Source organism: Triturus cristatus, chromosome 4_1, assembly GCF_964204655.1.
Source record: "Triturus cristatus chromosome 4_1, aTriCri1.1, whole genome shotgun sequence".
Classification (NCBI taxonomy): domain Eukaryota; kingdom Metazoa; phylum Chordata; class Amphibia; order Caudata; family Salamandridae; genus Triturus; species Triturus cristatus.
Genome location: NC_140585.1, coordinates 1311869305 through 1311892276, shown reverse-complemented (window position 1 = coordinate 1311892276; position 22972 = coordinate 1311869305).

Sequence of the window (22972 nt, the reverse complement as noted above, 5' to 3'; positions counted from 1 at the left end):
ACTTGGTACACACCTCACAGTACATGTCTTACCTTTCACTTACACTGCACCCTGCACAGGGGCGTACCTTGGGCCTACTATAGGGGTGTCTGATGTGCAGAAAAAGGGAAGGGTAAGGCTTGACAAGTGGGTGCAATTGTCAGGACAACAAGGCAGTTAACAAACTGCACGCAGGCTCTGCAGTTGCAGGCCTGAGATCTCTCTTTAGGGCTACTTATGTGGGTGGCACAATTAGTGCAGCAGGCCCACTAGTAGCATTTGCATTACCAGCCCTGGCACATATAGTGCACTTTACTAGGGACTTTTCTAGTAATACAAATATACCAATTATGGACAACCAATTACCATAACACTTTATACAGGGAGCACGTGCACTTTGACACTGATGATCAGCTGTGGCAAAGTGTCCAAAGCATCTAAGCCAGCAACACAATGTCAGAAAAAGGTCTAGGAGGAAGGCAAAAAGTTTAAGGAATTTTAACCAAAAAGGAACAAGTCCAACAGGTGTATTCTCAAACTAAGATAACAGCAGGAAGTAGCAACATGAGTTCCCTGTAATCCATCCCCAGGTCCGAGGTCACTGTCAGCAGCATAACTCGAGCACCCCTCTCCCACAAGGCTTGGAATGTGGATATTTACAGGGGGGCATTAATGCAGGTCAGCGTGTAAGGGGAAGACACTGGAGCACTTCACACATCTGTATTACCAGCCAAATGTAATCTGCATATATTTACCCCCCCTGCCACTCCCGAACCCTGGCCACACTGCTTCAGGCCAGGCCGGGTACATCCACGGCAGGTGCATGAGAAAGAAAGGCCGCGTCAGTCCTTAGAGGATGAGACCTTATGTTATCAAAATGGTTAGAGCGAGTTTTGCTATGCTAGCAGCGTGCCCCTGATAACCAGCTGCTGAAACTCGCTCCTTTGGTTCATGCCATGGCCGGTGCCTCAACCGGGGGAGTGTGCACGTATGTGATTGGGAGCACTGACATGGAAAATAACACTGGAACAAAATACACTGATTCAGCGATCAGGGATCGATACTTTTCCACAAACAAAGGACCATATACACTACCCAACTAATCCCTTCATTCTGGGTTCAGTGTGATGCAAGGTGATATCCAACTTAACAAATAAACAATAGAACCTGCATTTCTCCTTACAATATGTATATATTTGTTTAGCGATGGACATTGGGAAGTTGAATAGTTGATAGCAATAATATGTACTTATCTATACTACTAAATAATAACAGACTCAGTGTATAATTTATAAAGTCTATCAAAATAATGTGAAATAAATGCTCATCAAGTACCGTCATACACTGCAAAACATAGATTATCACAGAGAGAAAACAGGGAAATCTACCCTCTGGCCAAAGGGCAGTAGGGCCCCTCAAGAAGAGTTGAGTGACTAGGTTAGGTCAAGAATCAGGAAACAGGTAGGCCTCTATCTGGAAACAGCAAACCGACAACAGTGACGATCTCCCACTAGCTAAACACCAGCCAACTTAACCACACTCACCAGGGACTTTCAATAATACCCTAAAACCTAAGGTGCAGATTTATGTTCCCTGGCGCATCCCTGCAAATCAGCATGGATGCGCCAGGGAAGATGCGTCACGCAAGTTTACCCTTGCGCCACAATAGATGCGCCGCATTTACAATGCAGCGCATCGTGGCGCAAGGATAAACAGATGCGTGACGCATCTAATGGCGGAAGGGCGGCGCATTGCTGGAGTTGCGTCGCAAGCGCGACGCAGCTCCAATAAGGCTCGGGGGTGCCCTATCGGTACAATGCTGCGTCAATCCTTACGCCTGCTTCAAGCAGGCGCAGGGATTTGACGCAGCATGGCCGGAAAAGTGACTGAGTGAAATCTTGTAGATTTCACTCAGCCACTTTTCGGAGGCGTTCCTGCGCCGGAACGCCCCCCCCCTGTGAAGGTACGCCCACATGTGGCGCAATCTTTACAACTTGACGCATCTCCCTAGATGCGTCACGTTGTAAATCTGCCGCAGCATGGCGCTGGCTTTGCGCCGCCGCTGCGTCACAGAAGTGACGCAACGGCGGCGCAAAAGTGATGCACAGGGCTTATAAATCTGCCCCTAAATGTCTAACCCACATTTGTTTCAATATGAGAACGAAGTCCATCTCTCATTGGCTAAGGATGTGGGTGTACTGTCACACCACTCTCAGCATGACCATTTTATTCAATGTTCTTTTGTCTTAAACTTTCAGCATTACAACAGATTCTTCCCAGGAAACAACTTTGAACACAATTATAGTACATATTTCCTGTGGCACATTTTGTGTATCAAGTCTTTGCACTTCCATTGTTTGCCTTCGCCTTCTTGAGAAGGAAGCTGTTCGCTTCCACTGATCATCACTTTTCTTTTCCGAAGCTTGGCAGCCACATAGTACACTACGAAGGTCACACTCAGCCTTTGCGTTCTCTCTTCTCTTTTCGAAACCCTCTTTTGGTCATTTTTATTTTTCTACCAAATATTAACCCCAGACTGGCATGCAGGAAAGTAGGCCCATGCACGCTTTTCTACAGAAAACAAACACAAACATTTATTATTTTCATGAAATGTAATTTCATTGCACACCAACTCAGCATTGCACTATCCCATGCACAACCCGTGTTATTCCTAGCAAAATGTTATTAACGTGCACAAAAGCAGCATTCGTTTTTTATTTTTCTTTAGCCAAAAGCATCTGTGGCCTATTTCAATGCATTAGTACACGCACGTGCAAAAGCATTTCCCTTATTTTAGTGTTCTTTAATGACATTTTTCACAGCACACTGTTAATGAATGTTACTGAGGGTTTAATCCGAGCAGGTTTTAGTTTTTCAAAACCCTGCTCCATCAATCCTCCCTTTGATGGCGTTTTTGAGCCATCATCAAAATACCGAAAAAATACAAGTTGCCACTTATTTAAAATACTGTTCTTCTTTCTCATTTTATCATTCTTCATCTTAAGTATTTCATGATCTCATAATAATTTCCTCTCATGTCCTCTAATTCAATCTCTTCTCTCTTTCTCTTTCTAGGTCTACAGTTAAGATCGGATGTCTCTTTCTTTCCACATTTGCATTTGCAACATTTATAAATCATGATAATCATTAATATTACTGCAACTACTGAAGTAACAGATATTAAAATTTTTCCTAACAAGCTGCTCCCTAAAGTAGAAAAACAATTTCAGACCGAGGAAAAACTCTTACCATATTTCTCTCATGCACCATCAACCTTCAATTAAGTCAAATCTTCATGAAGTTCTGTAATATTTTTAATATACCCCTCAAGATTTTTACTTTTATCAGGGATATAAGTACAACATTGGTGTATTTTCAACATGCTACAGACTCCACCCTCTTTTGTCAACAATATATCAAGGGCAAGTCGATTTTGTAAAACCATTGATCTAATTGCAACCTTTTCAGTATCAATCATCAAGAACCCACCAGCAGTATCTGTTGATAAACGATCAACCCCTGTGGACAATTTTCTAATTTTATGTGAAGTCAAAATAACTACTACTGAAGATATCAGTGCTCCAAAAATATCCCCCATTATCTCAGAATAACTCGCTCCTCCCTTATTACGTGTTAGTCCTTGTTTTGTTTCATTAACTCTATTATTCTTGTCTATATGATACACTTTTGGAAATACTATGCTTAAATAACAACATCCATACCAACCTGCAGGAAACATATAATAGGCATTATTACCACACACATAATAAATTCCTGGGTAAACAGGATCAGTTCCTCCTTTCAGTCCCCAACTTCCTTTTATCAAGAAAGCATGCTCACATTCACTAGAACCAATAAAGTAACTAATAAGTTCAGTCTGTTCTCTAAGCACACAAAGCTTTTCTCTATGTTGAAAATCTAGAGTCATGGCAGCGTATGTCTCACCCGTTTTGTAATTACCCTCTCTGAAAGTCCATGGAGGTACAGGAGACTTTTGCTCAGCAACTTTCTTTTTTAAATCTCATCTTCTATCTTCTACCATATTCTTACATTCTATTTCTTCATGTCATAGTTTACAGGTTAGATTATTTCTATGTCCATCTATTGTATCTATTGGTTTGCTACTAATGAAAAAATATCCCATGTATGCTGCATAAACAGGACCATAAACAATTTTTAAATCTCTCCTGACAGGAATTTCTGAAAATAATAAATCAAAATTAGAGTAATAATTCTCTAATCCTTCCCTCTCATAGAACAAACTGGTTAAAACACTACAAGACACACCATAAGTTAAAGGTAGGTGATGGCATGTCACCGCCTCTGAGATAGACGATGGTAATTGCATACACACATAACAGTCTCCCGCATTCATTCTGTTAACATATTCATACAACAATTTAGTAAAATCATTTAATGAAAAGCCATTAATTGATTTATCATGATGATAAATAATATCATCATCTATCTTTTCTATATAAGTGTTTACATTTTCTTTCGTATTAAAATCCATTTTCTCACTTCCCACATTATTAGTATTATTTTTGGTCTGACCTGGCTTGAGCTAGAGTGGTGAGTGTGAGTGTGAGGAGCGACCAGCAAGAGAGGAGCAACCAGAGAGAGGCGAGAACAGCGAGAGGAGCGTCTGGGAGTAGCGAGAGCGGGAGGAGCGAGATCCGGAGCTGGGGCTGGAGCGAGGAGCTAGGAAGTGAGTGAGTGTGCCCACGGAACCCACACTCGTATGGGCATAGCGCTAAGCCCTCCAATTGCCCATGCAGTAGCCCACTCTTGCCCCCGTGCTCCGCGGCCTAAGAGTCTCTCGCGATTCGCCTGACCGCACCCGGCGGCAATTAAGGACCTCGGCAGCAAGCAAGGCAGCCCTCTAGCCGGCGGCCACAGTAAGAGCAGCCATCGGTGGTCTCATGGAGGCGGCCTGATTAGAATCTGCCCTGAGTGCCCCACTTGCCCCACTCCCCCACTCATTCGGTGTTTTGCTTTTTGCTGCCGTCAGTGTTGGTCAGTGTTGGTCAGTGTTGGAGTATTGGAGTATTGGAGCATTGGAGGGTCGGAGTGACGGAGCTGCGGCTGTAGCAATTGGATTGGACATCGGTGGGGTTTTTCCTTTGGTGGCGTTTGGTGTGATTGCCCCCTCCTACTCCCCCCCTCGCCTCTTGTGGGTGAAGGACTGTGCTGGGGGAGTTTATGTTGAGTCGGAGCTGGAGCTAGTCAGAGCCGGAGGGGAATCATATACCGGATCTCGGTTGGCGGCTTACGGGCTTTCTGACCCAGCCGGAGGGGCTTTGCAGCGAGTTGGTGGCAGCTTGGTGGGGCTTTGCTACGAAGTGTAGGGGCGCCTGGGCATTGCGGAGATGGCCCGGTCTATCAGTGCGGTTTGTGAAACCCTTGGACGCCGTTACCTGCCCCACCTGGCCCCATTCTATTGCTCATCAACACACCGGCTACCGGTTACCCACCTACAACAACGCCATGTTTGAGCGATTTCATCAGTCCCTGTTAGCACTGCTGAGGGATGGAGCAGCGTTAACCAGAACAACAGGATAGCGGTGATTTGTGAATGTTGCGGCGGGTTAAAGGTAAAGGCCAAGGTTAATGGAGAGCTGGTTGAGGCTATACCGGATCTATAACTCCTTGCTTGGGGCTGGGAATAGTATAAGCCACGAGTTAAAATGGAACAAAAGATCAGACACAGGACATAAAAGACTCCAATTGACTATATCTTTGCAAAAATCTGGTATGCGTTCATGAAAAGAGAGGGCATCCGGCCCTCCTACAAGAAGAGCAAGGAAAGTACAAGTACCAAAAGTAATTAGAAAAGCAAAAGCAAATATTTCCGGAGTGAACCAACCATTAATTTCACCAATAGCACGGATGTTTGAAAAGTCCACGAAAGTCCCACATAAATTTGATTTTTTGAAAGACCCTTCTGGTGCTATGATGACAATGCAAATAGAGACAGAAGTAATTAAACTCAAAACTCCGATTATGCCAACTAACAATGTTGTAGGTAGTATGCAATTTGCCAGACAAGAATGGGACTTGCAAACCTTGAACAAGAGCTCCCAAATTGTGGACAGAGAAAATCTAGGTATGATTGAGGGTGATATTACCGACCTTGAAATGCTAAATATAATATCAGCTACTCAACTGGAACAAAATGACTTGGATGTGCTGGGAATATCCTGGGAAGAGATATCCCAGGAAGAGATACCCCAGAAAAAGTTGTTAACGAGCGCCCCGCTACCCATAGAGGCTAAAGTAGTAATAAGGAAAAAGATTGAGATGGCGGTTGACACTATACTCTCTGGGCAGGTTGTTAATCAAGGTCCTAAGGAGAACTTAGTAGATGCCACCCAGGTTAATCAGTCCAGAGTTAATAGTAATAGTAGTTTTACCCCCTGGGGAATCACGGAAATAAGAACTGATGTAGGCACAGTTGCAGAACTAAATAAGGAAGAGGAGAGTAGCCTACCCTCCAATGACCAAAATCTAATGACCTCAAATGACCAAATTCTAGAACGAGAACTAGATACTCCACAAGGAACCAACAAAAAACTAGGAACAAAAGAGGAAATCGTACACTCCAAAAGTACTAATTGTAGTAGTACACTGTGCAGTAGAGATGGCAGTGGCAAACATCGATATGGTAAACCCCAACAAAGCAACTGCAGAACAACAAATTCCCCTAGTGGGTTTAGAAAATGCGACCCACAAGGAGCACGGTCCCCAGCAGGATCAAAAGGCCCAAGTTATAGGAAATCAGGATTTGCGGTCTATTTGGGATATTTTTTATCAAACATCATCATTAACTCTAGAAGCAGGGACTTACCAGCCGAACAAAATGGAGATTCAAATTGAATTACTCAATGTGATGGCAAATGCAGTAGTCGGAATTGACAAAAAATTGGCACAGCTAAATAGTCTGATAATTAGAGCTCAAACTCAAGCTGCTACAACATACCTTGATTGGGCATGTGCCCCAATAATCAACAAACTGGCAACAATATGGGATGCAATGAATACAATACTGGAAGATGGTAAATAGAGTCTTCAAAAGGAAAAAACAACTACAAAGGCGATAGTAACAAAATAAAAAAGGACACGGGAGACAACAATAATATCATAACCTAAGAGATGCTGAACAATTGAGTGCTACAACTGATTTAGTAAGCGTGGATAACTTAACATCGACAGCAGGTCAGAACCTACAGCAAGATTTGAAGATGCCAATGGGTACAAAACCATTGGTCCCTTGTATAGAGAATACTACTGAAGACTTGGAGGTTAAGGAAGTAGTTTCTCCATTATTCAGTATAACAAAGATACATAAGAAAAAACTACGTAAGGCAAGAAACAAGGCCAAACGTGAATCAATAATTGCAATGCCATTTCAGGATGAAGTTCCAACTGAATTGGGTAGTAACAGAGAAGAACAATGTAAGGAAACAATGGGTAAACAGGAAAAAGAACCATATGGAGAACAATCTTCTATAGCGAATAACAAAAACAGGAAGTATTTTGCTATATTCACCAAAGAAACAAGCGGCAAAAACCAAAACATGTACTCAAACAAATATATCCACTACATCGGGTAGAACTAGAAGAACCTCCAATGAATCAGAGAACGGAGAATAAAAATTCAACCAAAGGAAAAGGAAGTTACGCTTCGAGGAAACTGTCATCTGAGGATAAATAAAGTGTATTGCCAGAAAAGATGGACCAATCAAAGAGTGTGTCCAATCCTCAGAAAACTAAAGATCTGGAGAAAGAAGATGTGGAAAATATTATATAGGACCAGTAGTACAAAGGACATTCCGGGTACATAATACAGCTCAAAGTTCAAGTCAGAATATAACTCAAAGTCAAAACCATCAATACTCCCAAAACTTAGTCAATCGAACAAATACATCAAGTTAGATAAATGCGAACTAAAAGGATATGTTAGAACAAGCTGAGGAGAACCGGTTTGAATCGAATTGGGATCACTTGGTCATAGTAAGGAATGGGGAGGAGAATCTAGTCACAAATAAAGTCCCACAAGGTATTGAAAAAGACAAGAAAGAGGAATCATCAGTTAATGGGATGGTACAACTAATTTTCAAACCGGAATATGGCTCTCGAGGCAGGCAAGACACACTGAATAGAGGAAACATTCTCCGCCTCTTTAAGTCTATCCCGTCGTTAGAAAATGTGACAAGCAAAGACATTGAATGTATTGGATTCTTAGAAAATACAGAAGGTAGCCTGACACTAACATTGATAACCTTGAACTCTGGCTCTTTAGCGGAATTAATTATGAATGAAAAAGACATTTTTTACAGCTGGGGTATAATAATTAGCAAGCCAGTTCCAAAGGTATATCCAAGTCCTTCCATCAAAGAAGAGAGTCCGAAACTTCAACAAAGAAACACCAAAAAACAAGTATTCTCTATAACAAAAAATCCCTTGGAAAAGTAGGTGAAATGACATTGACCCAAAGCAAAAGAGAAAAGTTAATTAGAATAAACAAAAATGGATATCTACAGCTCTGCATGGTAATAACGATCCATGACAGAACACAGCGAAATGCACAATAAAAAACAGGTAATAAGGATAGTGAAATATTAAATCTATGCTCATGGAATATAAATGGGATATGCAACAAGGTATATAATGCCCACTTAAACTCTATGTCTAATTCCTATCAGGTTATTTTATTACAGGAAACATGGGCAATCAATCCAGTAATGTTGGAGGGATATGAAGGACACTTTGAGCCCCCAATCAAGCAACATAAATATGGTCACCCTAGTGGGGGCTTAGCTACATTCATAGCCATCGATTTGAGAGTGGAGCATGAGCAAGTGGATACAAACAATCCTAACTTTCTAACAGTAAGGCTACGATATAAGACAAGCAATCAAGTAAAATCAAAATCTTTAATATTAATTAACTTATATATACACCCCACACCAAGTTCAAGGACCAACATGTGTGCTACACTCACCAGTTTTCTGTTGCAGCAAATGATGGATGACCCTTTTGCAGATTTTATAAATTCAGGGGATTTTAATTTAAACCTGCTTGTGTCCTCAGCAGACACCAGGTACAGTAACGAAGCCCAGACAAAGCAAAGTGGGTATGCATTTTGTTAAGGAGATAGAAGCAATGGGTCTAAGAAAACTAAATGGGAGATTCCCACAAGACTCACCACCAGCTTGGAAGTTTCATTTCCAAAATGCGAAGTCACGAATTGACTATACGATTGTATCATTAAACATCTTTAGTAATATTACCTTGTACAGTCTGGGGAAGGTGCCTGACAGTGATCATAGTCAGCAAATGCTCACCACAAATTTGCCCAGTATAAAACATCAAACATATTTGACAACATGAGGACAGACAGGAACCATCAACTATAGGAGACTTATCAGGACAGCTCATACCAAAGACGACACTAATAAATTGGCTCAAAAATTGATCAAAGAATGTTTTGAAGAAAAAATCTTTCTATCTCCAATTGATCAATAGGTAAACACGTAAATTAGTGAAATCATAAGAATCAGCTCCCAAAGCTAAGAAAAAATAAACAATGCGAATGGAGAAAAGAAATAATAAAGGAAAATGAGAAGGACTCGTAACAATTTTAGGAGACAGTTAACTAAGTTCCCATATAACAATGAATTGTCCATCAAATTACAACATATTAATACAAATTTGAGGAAATTAATCTGGAATGAAAGAAACCATGCAAAGCATTGTCTTTGGGCTAAAGATTTCCATGCAAGTAATCAAACGAATCTAGGGAATTCTGGAAAACAATCAATGGACTAGTACACCCTAATAAATCAGTGGTATCATCTGCACTGACTGAAAAAGAGCGGGTTAATTTTCTGGCAACACATTTAAACTCCGATAGGGAAACATTGTATCTGGATGGCAAATGGAATATGATTGATTCATTAAGTCAGGAACTGGACCATGAATTTGATATAACAAAAATTCAACTATCCAAATTAATACAGAAACAAAAAGATGGGGCACCAGGTCCCAGTGGTATTCCTTTTGCACTTCATAAGAAAGATCCGGAACTATGGTAAGAATATCTAACAGCAGTCTTTAAAGTAATTGTCAGGACATTGACAATACCGGAATCCTGGAGAGGGCCATTAATATCGCCAATTTATAAAAAATGAAATTGGGCCCAACCCGAAAATGATAGATTAATTACTCTTCAAGACACAGATGGCAAATTATTTGTGGGAGTTTTATTATCAAATCTATCTGTATGGGCAAAGGAGAACCAGATACTCCCGCCTAACCAAACAGGATTTATTAAAGGACTGGGCACTACAACAAATATATCAGTGCTAACGGATAAATGTATCTCAATGAAACAACCCTTGTATTTGTGCATTGTCAATTTTAGATCGGCCTATGATTGTGTGCACAGACAATTTCTGTGGAGAAAGTTGAAGGAGCAAGATATCCCAGTGTCGAATTTTAAAATTAATTCATTTTCTATATGCTGACACTTGGGTTAGAGTAAGGAAGGGGGATGGCTCGACATTAACGAAGGAAACGGCAGGGTTAAGGAAAGGGTGTGTATTGGCCCCTTTACTTTTTAACTTGTTTTTAGCAGATCTTACTAATACACTGAATGAAGTAAATGCACACCCGCCCAAACTAGCCAACAAGCAGATATCCAATTTACTATACGCAGATAATGTCATCCTTCTAAGTCAAACAAAAGTGGGGTTACAACGGTTAATAGATCGAATATCATCATATTCAAAAGAAAACGGGATGATGGTAAACGAAACAAAGACCAAAGTTATGGTTATCAGCAAAAATTCAAGAATAAAATATGAATCCAAATGGTTTCTGGAGAAAGTGCAACTAGAGCAAATAGAATCATACAAATACTTGGGTGTATTATTCGATGATAAGGGAAATTTTCTCCCGCAAAAAATGGATATCCAAAGGAAAGCAAATGCTTTAATAGCTGCATTTAGAATCTTGCAGAAATCATTAGGTGAGCTGAGTTACCGACCATTCATAAAAGTATATCGGCAAAATTGCTGCCTACCTTAACATATGGTAGCGAAGCCCTGTGTGGGAAAGACGCTGTGACCATTAATAATGCGGTCTCAAAAACATTTAAAACCCTTTTTTACTTGCCTAATAATGCATCGCCAGCGCAAATAAGGCTGGAGTTTGGACTAACTAACCAATTATATGCGAGAAAAGGACAATTTATAAAAGTATGGAATAGAATAAACAATGAGAATGAAAATCAAATGTCTCAATTATTACGGCAGGAAATAAACATAAATAGGAAATCACATGCCTGGAAATACTTACACGCTGCATTAGAAGAATATGCTGTGACCCCAATCTGGGGGACTACGATAACTCCTGAATCATTTAAAAAATCTACTGCTAAAATAATAAACCATCTGTCGCTGCTAAGGGATAAAGACTTATTTGCAAAAATAAAACACGCTTGGCCAATAATGATTTGTTTCCCAAAAGTGAAAGTTCAAGCATACTTAGACACTCTGTGGACTTAGAAATATAAACAAATCTTCACAAAAGCTCCTTTTGGCGCATTACCGGGCTTATGTCATCTTCCGCCGTGGCTAAGGTCAGAAGGAGACACACTATGTTGGCTATGTAAATTAGGAGAGGAGAACATAATTCACCTGCTGTGTGTCTGCCCAGAATTGGAAATTGAAAGAAAAAATATACTTAAGAATCATTTTAATGCTCGAGGAGCACGGCCTTGCAGGCAAGCTCTGATAATATGTTTACACTCCGATGATATAATAATGAATTCTGCCTTTGCAAAGTTTTTAGGATCCAAATTAGATCAGCAGAAATTAACATCTACGTGTACTGTATGATATATACTAAAATGTAAATGGCACTATGAATTGGATTTTATCAATCTCAATTTATCTAAAAAATATTGCATTATTTAATCTTGCTTTTACTATTTTTTCTGTCGTACATTTATTATCCCAGATTTTTATAGTTGGTTGTGTTTGTTGTCTCATTGTAAGATTTTCATTAATCAAACAATAAAGAATAAATAATAATAAAATAATTATTATTTTTGTGATTAGTCACCATTAAAACAGGCACAATAACAATCAATGTTAACCCCACCAACATTAGTAATAAAACACTACATAAGCAAGCATTTATTCATCTACGTATAAAACTATGATTTTGATATCCAGTCTCTTTTACCTTTGCCATTTTAGACACCATATAAAAAAAATTAAAATCTAAGAAAAAAAACTAAAATGTTTAAAACTTGAAAAACGTATCCAAAGAACATTTAGAGTAGTGCATCCTTACACTTTCTTACTCTCTTCTTCATCCACTACTACATTTTCTTCTTAGTCACATTGTTCAGTTTGATTTGATATTTCAATTATTGGATCTGGCTTTTTCTTTTCTAGAGTGTATTTCAGTCTTTTCACTCCTTTTGGACATACATCACCTTTTCTTGCTTGCTTAACTTGAACTGCCTATTGACCTTCCTTGTCAAGTTCACAAGTTCTTTTGTTAAGTTATTTTATCTGTTGTACTTGCTCTTTATTTTCATCAATCACTTTCTCTTTTTCTTTCTCAACAGCAGTCTCTTGAGACCCAGTTGCTTGTGCCCACTTAATTCGACTTGTGCTTGGTTCTTCCTACTGTTCAGCATTTTCAAAATCTGTAATATTAGATTCTATAGCTTCATGTTCTTCAGCTTCTTTGCTTTACCAGTTGCTTCTCTTCTTCTTGTCTTTCAAATGGACTTTAGACTTTTCTTGCATGAATCCATTTTGGCAAGCCCCCACACTTTACTGCTGTCATTGTTACCAATATTATTTGGTAAGGTCCATTCCATCTAGGTTCTAAACACGACTTCCTCATGTGTTTCTTCACCAGAACCCACTCTCCTGGACTCAAATCATGCGATTGATCCGGCTGTGTTGTGGTTGCAATTTCTCCAACCTGATGAGACACAGAACACACCAGATCAGCGAATCCTTTGCAATAATCAAGCTCTAGATCATCAGTAATATTTATCAGTTTGTTTGCTGGAACAATTGCTTGTCTCATGGCTCTCCCCATTAATATTTAATGAGGAATTCATCCAGTCTTTTTATCAGGAATGCTTCTATGACTCATCATCAATACCAGGGGTAAAGCGTCTGGCCCTTTCAGTGTTGTAGATGTACCCACTTTCGCTAGTCTGGACTTATTAGTGCCATTGATTTGTTCGATCACTCCTGATGCTTTATGTGGATAGGCACAATGCAGCTTTTGCTCAATTTGTAATGCTGCACAAATCATTCAAATTATTTTTTTATTGAAATCCAAATCTGGGGATGATCTCCTTTTAAAGCAATTTAGCGATAGTTAAACTATCATTCCTTCTTGTTGGATATGCTTCTACCCAATGAGAAAATAAACAACCACCAACACATATTTCAGTTCATTACAAGGGGTAAGTTCAATAAAGTCTAACTGCAATCTGGTAAATGGTCCTGCTGCTTTTCCAATTCGACCCCAACTAACAACTGTCTTTCTTCACGGATTTTGCTGCTGGCAGACTATATACCTCTGGCATAGACTCTCTGCAATGACCCTAAACTTTGGATTGTACCATGACTGCTTGAAGAGTCTGATCATAGCATCTCTTCCAATATGCGCAATTCGATGGTACATCTTTGCCATCTGCAAGAGTAAACTATCCGGCATTACTGGTATTCCATCAACATACACCCACACTTTATCTTCTGCTCTCTTTTTACAACCTGATTTTATCCAAATGTCTTTTTCTTCCTCAATTGCATCTTCCTGCAACTGTCTAATTTCTTCACATGTTTCCAAAGTGCAAAATATCAAGTGGCAGGTAATATGTATCTTTTTTCTCCATCCCTCTGTTGATTGAAATTGAATTTTGTGCACAGAAACGAGCCACTTGGTCTGTGTATCTGTTTCCATTCGTCACATAGTTATTTCCTGACTTATGTGCTGAACAATTAACCACAGCAATCTTTTGGGGCATTTGTAATGCATTCAGTAAAAGCTTCAAATTTTACTGCTCCGGATTGGTGATCCTGAAGAAGTCAAAAATCCTCATTCCATCCACAACTGACCAAAATCATGCATCACCCCAAAACCATATTGACTATCAGTGAATATGGTTACTCTCAGATTTTTGCCGATTATACATGCTCTAGTCAAAAAAATTAGCTCAGAAATTGGAGCAGAATCTCCCCCTTTTAGACAGGATGCTTCAAGAACCACAGCCACTGTACACACTGCAAAAGCTGCACTCAATACACCTTTTCCATCCACAAACATTACACTATCTGACTCTTCTAGTGGTGTATCTTTTATGTCAGGTCTTGAGTTTGTGCACAATTCTGTCACATCCAAACAATCATGTTCTGCTTCATCCTTTACTTCTTCACAACTTGAACTTGAACTCAGCAATAAAGTTGCTGGGTTCAATGTTGTACATCTTGTTAAAGTCACATTTTCAGCACCCAAAATCACTCTTTCACATCTTGTCAGCCGACTATACATCATATGTTGAGTCCGGGTTCTTGTTATGAGAGTGTGGCACATATACTTTCACTGGATGTCCCATACCAATTGTTTAACTCTGCTCTAGACTCACACAAGTAGCAGCCACTGCTTTTAAACAGCCTGGTAATGCTGCAGCCACTGAACCCAAAATAGCAGAAAAATATGCCACTGGGCGACATGCCATTCCATGTTTTTGTGTTAAGACAGAAAGTGCACATCCATCTCTCTCACAACAGAACAAAGCAAAATCTTTAGTGTAATCTGGCATTCCCAATGCAGGTGCTCGGCAAAGACTGTCTCGCAATTCAATAAAAGCTTACATACACTCTTCATTCAACTCAATTGGGTCAACCACATCTTTATGTGTCAACCTCTGTAAAGGTTTTACAATCAGTGAAAACCCACTGATCCACTGTCTACAGTATCCAACCATTCCTAAAAACATTTGAACTTCCTTTTGAGTCCTAGGAGGACCCATTTGTAAAATCACAGTAATTCGGTCTTGCATTACTTTTCTAACTCCTTTCTCAATTTTGTGTCCCAAATATTGAACCTCTTTTTGACAAAACTGTAATTTCCCTGGTGACACTTTATGCCCACCTTCTGCCAAATGGTTAAGTAAGGCATTCATTTCATAAGGCTTTATTCGGAGCATAAAGACAATGTCCATAAAAGCACATACATTTACATTACATAAACAATAATCAATAAAAACCATGGTAGAAAATGCAGTACAGAATACATGGTTAAAAACAGTTAAAAAATCATACTAGTCCGTGCCTTAATAGCATGAAGAAGGAAAGTAGCGGTAAAAAAACAAACGTCAGGGTGGGGCATGTTAAAAAGCAACTTCATGGTATCATGTACATTTCTAACTCCAAACTTGATGAACATGGGTTTTAAAAAGGCTGAACGAAAGTTACTGTGAAGTTTACACAGCAATAGAAAGTGCATAGTGCTTTGTGAAGTATTGTCACATGGGCACGGACCAGTCGGATGTTTTTTGTTGCAGGGGAAAGGCCACCAGGTGGTGCACGATCCCGAACCTTAGTCTCGTTAAGACAAACTGGTGGGAAGCTCTGGTGACATGACTCAAATACGGTTGGTAGCCCACATTCTCGCAATATCTTCCATAGAGCACACAGGTGGGGAGATTGCCACAGTCCCTCCCCCGCCTCTCTGGCTTATAGCTCATGAAGGCAGTCTTCATCTCGGATTTGGACAGACTAGAAACAACATAGCTATCCTCTCTTATATCGAGACCATAGATCTCTGAAAAACTATTGATGACAAATTTAATCCAAGGAATCTTTAAATGGTTATCGGTAGAGAGACAATCTCTTATGATGGCTCTATTTAGGGAAGTCTCCTCCTTCAACCAAATAGCACGCCATAACATTATTGGTCTTAAGGTAATCAGATCTGAAAGATGTTGAATCCCAAGCTCTCTGTGCACCAGGTCGTTAGAGGCTGATTTGGGCAAACACAGGAGTCTCTTTAAAAAGAGATTTTCCTCCACTTGTAGGCTCCCTGCCGTGACGTGTCCCCAAACCCCAGCACCATAGAGGGCAATGGAAAGGCATCTCAATTGATAGATTTTTAGCATGTCTTTAATCCGTTTGTCCCCTAATTTGGTAGCAAACTTGAACACCCCATGGGCGCATTTCGCCATCTTGGCCCGAACATTGGTAAGCTCACTAGTCCAGCTCCAGTTCTTAGAAAATGTGGTGCCAAGATAGCTAAAGGTATCCACCGTTTGCACCTTGTGCCCATCGATAAAATAGGAATGGGGTTTCCCTCGCCCTGTTCCACTTTTCATAATGTAGGTTTTGGATTTATTGATCAACAACTTTCTATCCTTGATGAACAGCGAAAACCTGTCCATCAGGCGTTGTAGACCTATCGGGGTCCTGGACAAGATCACGGCATCGTCCGCGTAGAGTAATACAGGGACGTTAAGATCATTGATTTTTGGGGCATCTGCCGCAATCGTCTTTAAGATGGAGTCAACTTAGTTGATAAAGAGGGTAAAGAGTAGGGGGGTGAGAACACACCCTTGTCTTATGCCACGCCTGATCTTAAACTTTGGGGTGCGCTCACCGCCAGGTCCATAACGGACACTGGTGCTTAGGTTGGCATAGAGTCGGGCCAAAAAATAAACTATGCCCTCAGGTGCCCCCATTTCTAACAATTTAGCCCAAAGGATGTTATGAACCACCATGTCGAAGGCACTACTCAGATCTGCAAAGCAGAGATAGAGAGAGCCTTTCTTAGCCTGCGTATATTTCCCAATTAAGAGTTCAAGGTTAAGGCATTGTTCAATAGTCCCTCGTCCCTTTCTAAAGCCATATTGGCAATTGGCCAGAATGCATTTGGATTCGGCCCATTCTTCCAGCCTAACCAAAAGCACCCTGCTCATTATTTTTATGAGGAATCGAGCAAGGAAATTGGGCGATAGTTCTTCACATCCCCCCTATCTCCCTTCTTATAGATTGGAATAATGATGGATTCCTCCCAGGTAGGTGGGACACCCTTACATACAGCAGCATTAAAAACGTTAGTTAACAACGGGCCCCACAACTCCGGTTCTAGTTTGTACACATCGATGGGCACCCCATCGGGCACCTGGGCCTTCCCACCATTACTGGAGGTGATGCTTCCCAGGACTTCAACGGTGGAAATGTCCAGCGGAACGATAGGCCAGCAGTCCTCATGCACACCCATCGGTCTATCCGAATCAAAGATCAAAGAGAAGTGGGTAACCCAATTTTCCACACTAACGTTAGCCGTCAATTCGGGCACCTTGTCGTCCTTAAGAAACGGACAGTTAACTGTGGCCCAAAATAAAAAGGAGTCCGAAGTTGTGGCTGCCTGGTCTAAATTATCCCAGGCCTCTTGCCTTAGTTCGGTCTTCCTACGTTTGACTGCAGCCTGGTAGGTGAATCTAAGCTAGGCCTGGGCAAAAATTTCGTTCCGTTCGCGGAAATTGCGATAATTTGACATTTTTGCGTTCCGCGGAGAGCGCGAAAATGTCAAAAATTCCGGTTTCCGCAGCTTGGCGATAATTTGTTTCTTGCTCGCGCTGTAAAATAATACATTCTCGCGCGCGCGCGATCGCCTTACCTGAATCCCTGCGTTCGCCGACAAGTTTTCTTGATCCGGTCGCGTTCTCCATGAGATGTTGTATTGTTTTTAGCCATTTGCGCTGTCTCGCGACAGTTCGCGCCCGCAGTGACGTCATGCGTCGCACGATCACGTCTTTCTTCTCGCGATCATGCACCGCGAGAACAACTCAAAACAAGATGGCCGCGCCCGCAAGCAACCACATGGGTAAGTTGGTGACCCGCAACCATGCAGAAAATCTCGCGAACATGCCGGAAAAAAACTTCTGCATCTTCGCGATATTTCTGCTTGTTTGCGATAATTTTAAACATTTTCGCGATAATTTGCGAAGGTTAATTCCGCAAATTCCGCCCACCCCTAATCTAATCTCCCTAACCACACTATTATCTCTTGGTTTGGCTGCCAATGCCGCTTTAAGCCCCTTAAGCGCGGTAGTACTCGCGTGATCAAACCACCCCTTTTGATGATATAACTTGCCCTTACCAAGTTTGGTGAATTTACTGTCAATTGTGAGGTTGATGTTAATAAAATTACACACAGTTTCAACAGTAACCTCCTCACTCTCTAGGATGGTAATGATTTCTGTTAAGCAGCTTTTAACAATAGAATTTGACATCACTTCCGCTTTGTCCCCTTTCCATCTAATTCTGGTTCCGTTGGGTCTGTGCGGCTCTATGTTAGCAATGGTACACATTTTAGGTACATGTTTCTCCTTTCAAAGTATGGCCTCAATAGTGATACAATTGTGATCACTAAGCAAATTATCCACGATCACAGGGGCCTTACACCACGGGCTGAGGCTAGAGGACATGCAAATAAAATCTATTACAGTGTTTGCATTCCTTCCCGTGAACGTGGGAATGATTTCTCCAGAGGCATTTTTCGCATTTACCAAAATTTCCAAATCATAGGTGGCCAAAATCTTATTGAACGAGTCCCCATAAGAATTGTGGGGGAAATGAAGATCAGCATCCCCAAAACAATTAGTAACTCCACAGACCCTTTGGTCGGAAAGGGAACACGCTGCAGTATTAAAATGCCCCACCCAAATAAGGTCAAAAACAACATCAGACCCCATTATAATGTCGGCAAAAGCGGTCTCGAGTGCAGACACTACCTGATGCCTAGTGCTGTCAAAGATATTATTATAAAAGTTAATTAAAAGAATATTTCTACCTAGCTCCTGATAAAGCCATAAAATCTGGGAATGGACGCCAACCAATACATGTTTTTTAACAATGATAGAGAGTTCCAAAGATATCAATACCAGGAGCATTCCCTTAGCCCTACCCGAAGGGGAGGCCACAGCTGGTAATTGGTATGAAACAAAGCCATTGCAATTAATTGGGTCCTTACACCATGTTTCTTGGAAACAAATTATATTAAAGACATTGATAAACTCAGGCCAGCCCAGGCAGGCATCCTTAGACGATAATCCTGCAACGTTCCAGCTAGCGATTGAACAAGTCCAGGGGTTAAAGCTTTCAATGGGCATATTGATCAAGAAGTTTGGTCTACTGTGTCCATGGGATACGTTCTTGGGGGAGGGGTCCACACCCTGGCCATCAAAGACCAGCCTCGCATCTCTACAACCTCTAGAGTCATTATTGAGATTAACTTTGGAACTGCAGTTGCCACTTATACCCGCGATATCTGGGTACCCCGATGTTACATCCCCCCCCAACCTCCAGGTAAAACAGCCACTTCCCCGAGGGGGGATTTCGGCAGGGCAGATTACAGTCAATCATTGGTGTCAAGACCACTCAAAGATTGGAATCTGTTAGAAGTGGCAATTTTAAAACCAGTGTACAGATTCAAACCTCTACCCCCCCCCCTGATATGATCAGCATTAGACTGATTGTTTAGGTGCCTATAGAAATAACCTTAGGGACGAAGAGAGATCCCTTGATCTCGATAGGGAATTGAAGTAGCTCTTAGCAAGGCAGTGGTGGCGAGATGTGGGTTTCTAAAATTAACAACGATGCAGTCACCACTAAAATTCTTGCGTGAGCTGCCTATCCAGTTGGTTCTTCTAGTACTTAGGATCTCATCTGCTAAAGCTACTGGGAAACCACACTCCCGGTGAAGCCAAGCCACAGTCTTGTTCTTCAGGGAGTCATAAGATTCTCTGTAATTGTTATTGTGCCCAGACCCTCTAACTGGTGGGACGTTAGTTAAGACTGCCACAAAAGGTGCACAGTCTGGTGGTAGATCAAAATGTGAGTTAACAAAACTTTTGGTATTCCCTGCGCTAGGTCCTGCCTGAATCCCTGGGGCTGTGTTGGGTAAAGGGTTTCGACCAGATGTCTGCGGGGGGTTAGCTGCAGTAGATACCATCTCGCAAAGACCCCCGGAAGATGGCTAAGATGTCTTGGACGTAGCCGTAGGTATCACCTTACTAGAGATCTTAGAAGTTACTTTACTACCTCCGAGACCCTTGTCCTTAACTTGGGGACTTATACTTGTTTTAATTTGTGAGCCCAAAAGACCTCCCAATCTGACTACTTCGGCAGTGATCATGTCAAGTTTGATCAATAAAGGTTTGACGATCAGATCAAACTTAGCGTCTATAGTTCTGATTAGGAAGTCTATTTGCTCGGTGTCTATTATGACCGAGGTGCTATCCGGTGCTAATTTAGGGTCACAGACAGCACTAATTGATGGTGGATCTGCTCTCTTGTTTAAGCGACTCCCCCCGCGTTTTAATTGGACATTCCTACTGTTATTCCTACATGAACGCAGTACTCTCTGAGATCTTGGGGCCGTCGGGCATTGTGCCGGTGAGTCTTGAGGAGCAGCCTGACTAGATTCTGGGTCTATGAGAGCCACTGGGATTAAACTATCAGAGCGGTCTGGGTCTGTGGGTGCCGCCAAGATTGGACTATCCAGATGGTTAGGGTTATAGCTAACATCCTGATGAAGGGTAGACAAGGGAATAGGTGGATTGGGTATAGGAGGAGTTGAGTCAGGGGGTCTTGTTACGGCAACCTGGGTAGTCGAACTCCTTGAATCAGCACGCAAAGTCCGAGGCCCAGCCCAGCCCCCTCCTACCCCGGACTGTCACAGACTGTCCGCCCTTTGTCCGGGCTTCGTCCGGCGCGTCCCGCGTTGTCCCGCACAGCGGTCAGTGATGATGTTTTAAGGGGCGTGAGCTAGTAGGCGAGTGGGTGGGCCGCAGCACAGCTGGTGGGGCGCACGGACTCCTGTACACTGGAGTCCCGTGTGACGTGCGGCGCAGAGGACCGCCCTTCCCCCTCTGCAGCTCCTGAACAGCACGACACCCGGGGACACAGCCCCTCCTGGGGCAGCAGCAGCTCCGGTAACAGAATGCCCTCAGAAACGAAGCGGGACCCCCGGTTAAGTAAGGCAATTGTATCTCTCACACAGGCCTCTCGTGTTTTGATGCCACTAGCAGGTCATCAATGTACTACACTAACACTGAATTTTCTGGCATGATCAACGAGTCCAATTTTTCAAAATCTGATTGAAAATCGAAGGACTCTGTATACCCTTGAGGAACATGGCACCAGGCAAAAACACGGTCTTCGAACTAGAAATCAAAAATATATTGGCTACTTGAATGCACAGGTATCGAGAAAAATGCTTGCCCTAGATCAGTCACTGTGTACCATTCTGCATGACAAGGAATTTGATAAAGAATCACTGCTGGGTTTGGCACTATTGAACAACAAGGTGCCACGATTTTATTAATCTTTCTCAAATCTTGTAATATTCTGTATTTTCCACTTACTTTCTTAATCCCCAATAGGTGAATTGCAAGGACAACCTAGTATTTCTTTTAGAATACCTTGCTCAATCCTTTGATCAATTACAGGAATCACTCCTGCTGTGATCTCAGGACTCATCCTGTACTGAGGTGTGTTTGGATATACTGCACCTGGTTTAACTGTAACCTGAATGGGATCCACAACCTTCTTCAAACCAATGTACTTTCCTGTAAAATCCCATACATCAGATCTTACTGTATTTCTCAACTCTGCAGGTAAATCCCATTCTGTAAGCAATAAATACAAGTCATTTACTTCTGTCCCTTGCTTCTCTAACATCATTTTAAAAGCAACATCCAATACCATCTGGCATACAATAGATGGTGAAGTTCATCTTGCATAGCAAGTCCCTGCCTAAAAGGTTCACTGGATTTGAATCAACATACCACAAACCGATAATTGTCTCTGCATTCTCCAATATGAACCTCTATTGGTCTTGTTATTGGAGTCTTAATATATTTAGTTGAGACTCCCACAACTTGGATAGTTTCTCCTCAGAGGGGTAGGTTTTGAATTTCTGCTGCTCTCACAGTAGAACTGGTAGCACCAGTGTCCACAAGGAATGTAATATCATTACCTTCCACTTTTCCATCAACAAAAGGACCTGATTGATCTACCTCTAGATATGCGCCAAGCACGCACTGTTCCTCCCCCCTCAGGCACTATCATTGAGATGAGTCTGAATCACTCACTGAACATTGCAACAAATATTGTGAAACCACTTGTACATTTTGATTCTTACCAACTTGTTCACCTGCGTGAAATCCAGCATTCGCACTGTATCTCTATACTTGAGCATTCACATCAAATCAAATCAAATCAAAAACGAGCTTTATTCGATTTTGGACATTAAAATCATAAAAGCAAACATATTAAAAAATACATCGTCATATTTTACATTTATAGTTCATCAGTGCACTACTTTCGTGATTAGATTCCTATAAATTCATAGTATGCATGTAAACATTCTGTGATTCCCTGGGCGGTCTAACTCATACTAATTAATTCCAACCCAATTACATTTCTTGAGATTCAGTTATTGAGACCTTTCCTGGTCCTCAATACGCTCTTTAAAAAACTCACCATAGAGCCAGTACAGTAACAATTAGCCAACATCTGTAAGTACACAAAGGCAGGGCGACATTGCCTCCATCCTCCCTGTCTTAAAAGTGGTATTAGCCATCTATGCCTTTCACTAGTGTAAAAATTACAGACTAGAACCACGTGCATTGTACTTTGTGACGAGATATTGTCACGGGGCATTGGCAGAGTTCCCTTGACCAGTCGTTAGTGGCTGGGTAAGTAATCATGTGATGAAAGGTCCCAAACCTAAATCTCGTCAGAAGGTATCTATCATATCCTCCTGGAACGGATGTATGACGTTACAACGCACACTGTTACAACGCATGCTGTTACAACAAAAGTTTTACAACGCGAGTGCATTGACAACGCAGGACATTACAACGCAAGTCTTTACATCGACTTGC